This window comes from Triticum aestivum, chromosome 7B (assembly GCF_018294505.1).
Source record: "Triticum aestivum cultivar Chinese Spring chromosome 7B, IWGSC CS RefSeq v2.1, whole genome shotgun sequence".
NCBI lineage: Eukaryota > Viridiplantae > Streptophyta > Magnoliopsida > Poales > Poaceae > Triticum > Triticum aestivum.
In genome coordinates, this window is record NC_057813.1 from 721,884,178 (window position 1) to 721,890,749 (window position 6,572).

The following is a 6,572-nucleotide window of genomic DNA, read 5'->3' on the forward strand; positions in this document are numbered from 1 at the left end:
TAGTTTCCAATAAGTCAGTAGCTCGCTCCATTGTTTCGGAGAACGGAGTCTTAGTCATCTTGCCCATGAGGCATGGTTCACAAGCATCAAGTGATTCATAATCAAGTGATTCCAAAAGTCCATCGACATGGAGTTTCCTCATGCGCTTTACACCAATATGACCTAAACGACAATGCCATATATATGTTGCACTATAATTATCAACTTTGCATTTTTGGCATCAATATTATGAATATGTGTGTCACTACTATCGAGATTCAACAAAAATAGACAACTCTTCAAGGGTACATGACCATAAAAGATATTACTCATATAAATAGAACAACCATTTTTCTCTGATTTAAATGAATAACCGTCTAACATCAAACAAAATCCAGATATAATGTTCATGCTCAACGCTGGCACCAAATAATAGTTATTCAGGTCTAAAACTAATCCTGAAGGTAGATGTAGAGATAGCGTACCGACGGCGATCACATCGACCTTGGAACCATTCCTGACGCGCATCATCACCTTGTCCTTAGCCAATCTTCGTTTAATCTGTAGCCCCTGTTTCGAGTTGCAAATATGAGCAACAGAACCAGTATCAAATACCCAGGCGCTACTACGAGCATTAGTAAGGTACACATCAATAACATGTATATCAAACATACTTTTGTTCACTTTGTCATCCTTCTTATCCGCCAAACAGTTGGGGCAGTTCCGCTTCCAGTGTCCATTCCCTTGGCAGTTTCACTTCCAGTGTCCAGTCCCTTTGCAGTAGAAGCACTCAGTTTCAGGCTTAGGTCCAGACTTGGGCTTCTTCCCGGGAGTGGCAACTTGCTTGCCATTCTTCTTGAAGTTCCCCTTCTTTCCTTTGCCCTTTTTCTTGAAATTAGTGGTCTTGTTCACATTAACACTTGATGCTCCTTCTTGATTTCTACCTCCGCAGCTTTGAGCATTGTGAGGAGCTCGGGTATAGTCTTCTCCAGCCCTTGCATATTATAGTTCATCACGAAGCCTTTATAGCTTGGTGGCAGTAATTGAAGAACTCTGTCAATTACACTATCATCCGAAAGATTAACTCCCAGCTGAGTCAAGTGGTTATGGTACCCAGACATTCTGAGTATGTGTTCACTGACAGAACTGTTCTCCTCCATCTTACAACTATAGAACTTGTTGGAGACTTCATATCTCTCAACTCGGGAATTTGCTTGAAATATTAACTTCAATTCCTGGAACATCTCATATGGTCCATGACATTCAAAACATCTTTGAAGTCCCGATTCTAAGCCGTAAAGCATGGCACACTGAACTATCGAGTAGTCATCAGATCGACACTACTAGGGAAAACCCTAGTAGTAGCGCGGGTTTTGAGGCTATCAGCAGCGCGGGCACCTGCGCTACGAATAAGGCGCTACACCTAACCATTAGTAGTAGCGCTGCCTGTACCCGCGCTACTACTATTGACTATATCAGCAGCGCATTTCCCGAACGCGCTACTATTAGTTAGCTGTAGCGATTTTCTGCTCCCGCTCTACTGTTATATCTTCCACCATTTCCCCATTCCGGCTTCAGTAAACTGCAATTTTCAGATACTAGTTCTACTAGATATCAATTTCATAAAGCATTATAGGTACTAGGTAGTACTCCCTCTGTTCCAATTTACCCGTCGTGGTTTTAGTTCAAATTTGAACTAAAACCACGACGAGTAATTTGGAACCAAGGAAGTACTAGATTAAAATTTCATATATACTCAACATGCATCCTCAAGCAGTACAAGGTGACATCGACTACGATCATCATATTTAGTTCTAGATGATATCGACGACGATCATCATATGTAGTTCTACATGATATCGACGACGATCATCATATGTAGTTCTAAATGATATAGCCACACATATGTAGTTCTAGACGATATCGACGACGATCATCATCCTCAAGCCTGGGCGGTGGGTGTTCCTGATAGTAATTAGGATGGCCTGTCCAACACGAAGATTCTTGCCAACGACGAATCTCTTCCACCCAACCGAGTTTAAGTATGTGCGACCGTCTGTGTCCATGCGGTAAGTATAGGTGGTGACGGAGCCCCTTGCGGTAAGGCGTAGTCCAGCTGAGCCTTCTTCATCAGGCTCGATACCACAACTCACAGATAGGTTCTTTGGCAATTTCTGAATAAGAAAAGCATATCAATTAATAAATAGCCTTACACATACTCTTGCAAATATATTTCTATTAGGTCTAGATTTCTACACTATCAAAAGACACAGTACTACGCATTTGTACTAATTAATCATGAATTCTACTAAGCATATCATTGGACTCTACACTAAGCATTTCATCGGATTCACTAAGCATATCATCGGATAATTTGCATTTGTAAGTATAACAATAAAGCATATATATATCATCAAATTACTACAGTCAGTATGTATAACATACCATTTCATGCCGACCGACCATGGTACTTGTCAGGCGGGTCACGAATGGCACCCCGACAAAGTCATCACGTGGCGGAATTATGTCCCATAGGTTGCACACCTCGTCCTCGCTCAGCCTCATTCTTTGAGCTACGATGGCTTCATGAAGTGGGTCCTCATTATCTTCATCATCTTCGTCATCTGCATCATCTTTGTCATCTTCGTCATCTTCATCATCATCGTCATCTTCATCATCTTCGTCATCTTCATCATCTTAGCCATCTTCATCATCTTCCACCAGGTTGAGATAAATGACAGCCAGCTTGGGTCTTTCTGCTCTGAAGGAGAAGCGGATCAACTCACCACCAGTAAGACGCATGCGGGCGAGGAAACGGGCCCATCCATCTCCTCCAATCTATGACATATTGCGTCCTTTCTCGACCTCCATAGTGTATGGCCCCCAGGAGCCTCAAATGTCACAGTGTCTCCTGTTAGCTTGTTGAATTTCAACCTCACATTGCATGGGACGATCTGTGTAAGAAAAGCAAAATGACACAATGCAGTAATGCCAACACTAAAAATAAAATAGTTGTTACATTTCATCTAATTTCTTACCGCCGCATGACGAAAACTCGGCTAGAAGTAGATGCCGAACAGCTTGCCAGTTGCAAGGCTGCTGGCGCACCTTGACTTGCACAATCGACATGGTGGTGGTGGTGGTGGCGCCATTTTCCTAAAGCAATATGCGCAGAGGATTAACGATTAGATGACAAGGTACCACCTACCAAAGCATTTCGATGGCACCTATTGCCTAAGATAATTGATTAAAAAAACAAGTGGCAAATTTATCTAAATTGGCACCTACATTTTGCCAAAAAAATAACTTATTACAAAAAAAAGCATCTACCTATCCATGTACAGAAAAAATAACAATAAAATGGTGCATACTAAATCAACTAGCATACTAAATCCACTAGCATACTAAATCAACTAAATCAACTAGCCTACTAAATCAACTAGCCTACTAAATCAACTAAATGAAAATGTTATAAATTAACTATCCTGCTAAATCAACTGAATCATATCAACTAAATCAAAATGTTGCATATAAACTAGCCTACTAAATCAAAATGTAGCAGGGAGGAGGGAGAAGGAGGGGCGACTCGAGGAGGGAGTAGAGAGTATGACGGAGGAGGAAGGCGGAACGAGGAGGGGCCGGCTGGCGGCGAGTGGAGGGAGGACGGAGGAGGAAGGCGGAGCGAGGAGGGGCCGGCCAGCGGCGAGTGGAGGGAGGACGGAGGAGGAGGCCGGTACCGAGTCCAGCGAGGAGGATGAGGTGACGGCGGCGCAGATCAGAGGAGGGGCGACGGGGGAGGACCGGCGGCGCGGGGGTTGAGGGGGAGATCGAGTGAGTGTGTGGATCTGTGGGTTATTGCGAATAGTTAATTTAGCAGCAACGGTTATTGTGTAAATGCGCTGCTGCTATGACCCGCAGCAGTAGTGCTCTTTGTATTAACGCGCTGCCGCTATAACTGGCCTCGCGGCGGCGGCGTGGGAATTTTAGCAGTAGCGCGTCTTTGAGTGTACGCGCTACTGATAAACTTGTTTCAGTAGTGAGTTTTGTCCGCGCGCGCTACTGCTACTTAGCAGCAGCGCCTGATTTTAAAGCATGCTGCTGGTAAGATTCTGTGTATAGGCTTTTCCCTGGTAGTGCGAGCTTGATAGACGTTCATAACATCAGCATCTGCTCCTGCAACAGGCCTTTCACCTAGCGGTGCATCAAGGACATAATTCTTCTTTGCAGCAATGAGGATAATCCTCAAGTTACGGACCCAGTCCGTGTAGTTGCTACCATCATCTTTCAACTTAGCTTTCTCTAGGAACGCATTAAAATTCAAGGGAACGGTAACACGGGCCATTGATCTACAATATAGATATGCAAAAACTATCAGGACTAAGTTCATGATAAATTAAGTTCAATTAATCATATTACTTAAGAACTCCAACTTAGATAGTAATACATCTCCAACGTATCTATAATTTATGAAGTATTCATGCTGTTGTATTGTCATTCTTGGATGTTTTAAAATCATTTTATGGCAACTTTATATCATTTTTTGGGGCTAACCTATTGACCCAGTGCCCAGTGCCAGTTGCTGTTTTTGCTTGTTTTTTACATCACAGAAAATCAATATCAAACGGAGTCCAAACACCGCGAAACTTTTTTTGGAATTTTTATGGACCAGAAGACCACCAGTGGGCCAGAGCAGCACCTGGGGGGTGCCCCGAGGGGGGCACAACCCACCAGGGCGTGACTGGGGGCCCAGGCGTGCCCAGGTGGGTTGTGCCCACCTCGATGGCCTCCCGCACCCCCTCTTCGCCCTATAAATTACCAAATATTCTGAAACCCTTCGGGGGTAAACCTAGATCAGAAGTTCCGCCGCCGCAAGGCCTCTGTATCCACGAGAAACCAATCTAGACTACGTTCCGGCACCCTGCCGGAGGGGGGAATCATCTCCGGTGGCCATCTTCATCATCCCGGCGGCCACCACGATGAGGAGGGAGTAGTCCACCCTCGGGGCTGAGGGTTTGTACTAGTAGCTATATGTTTAATCTCTCTCTCCCTCTCTCTCTCTCTCGTGTTCTTGCAATGTCATGATATTGTTGTATCGTGAGCTTTGTTAATACAGTCAGATCATATGATGTTTTCCCCTCTTTATCTTGTTGTGATGAATCGATTTTTTCCCTTTGAGATTTCGTTGTTATGGGATTGAATACTTTTTTAGAACACTTTATATATGTCTTGCATCTGAATACTCGTGGTGACAATGGGGTATCGTATTGATTCACTTCATATATGTTTTCGCACTCAACTCGCGGATTCCTGAGGTGACATTGGGGTAATCTATGCATAGGGGTTGATGCACGTTCTTGTCTTTGTTTCTCCGGTAGAAATCTTGGGGTTCTCTTTGAAGTTCTTTGTGGTGGACAGAATATTATAAATCTGAATTTTCTTTGGTGTTATTTTAGTACGAACTCTAGGATAGATCGAACGGAAAGAATAGCTTTGTGTTATTTTAGTACGAACTCTTGAATAGATCGAACGGAAAGAATATCTTTCAGGTGGTTTCGTACCCTACAAACAATTCCGTTGTATGTTCTCCACTAGATAGGAACTTTGGAGTGATTCTTCATCGCACTTTGAGGGATGGTTATATGATCCAATTATATTAGCATAGTTGAGAGGTTGCACTAGTGAAAGTACGTACCCTAGGCCTTGTTTTCAAGCATTGCAATACCATTTTTGTGCCCGTTTACTATTTTCTACCTTGGTGTTTTTATTTATTCAGATTATAAAAATATATTTCTACCATCCATATTGCACTTTTATCACCATCTCTTCGCCGAACTAGTGCACCTATAGAATTTGCCATTGTATTGGGTGTGTTGGGGACACAAGAGATTTCTTGTATCTGGTTGCAGGGTTGTTTGAGAGAGACCATCTCCATCCTACACCTCCCACGGATTGATAAACCTTAGGTCATCCACTCGAGGGAAAATTGCTACTGTCCTACAAAACTCTGCGCTTGGAGGCCCAACACGAGTCTACAAGAATAAAGTTGCGTACTAGACATCAGATAGACATCCCTCGAGTCATCTAAATGATCACGTGATCCATATCAACTAAACCATGTCCAATCATGACGTGAGATGGAGTAGTTTTCAATGGTGAACATATCTATGTTGATCATATCTACTATATGATTCACGTTCGACCTTTCGGTCTCTAGTGTTCCGAGGCGATGTCTGTACATTATAGGCTCGTCAAGTTTAACCTGAGTATTCCGCATGTGCAAAACTGTTTTGCACCCGTTGTATGTGAACGTAGAGCTTATCACACCCAATCATCACTTGTGTCTGATACGTCTCCGTCGTATCTATAATTTTTGATTGTTCCATGCCAATATTCTTCAACTTTCATATACTTTTGGCAACTTTTTATACTATTTTTGGGACTAACATATTGATCTAGTGCCCAGTGCCAGTTCCTGTATGTTGCATGTTTAAATCCAAACGGGATAAAACCGGACGGAGAATTATTTTGGAATATTTGGGATTTTCCGGAGGAAGAATCAACGCGAAACGGTGTCTGAGGTGGCCAGGAGGTAG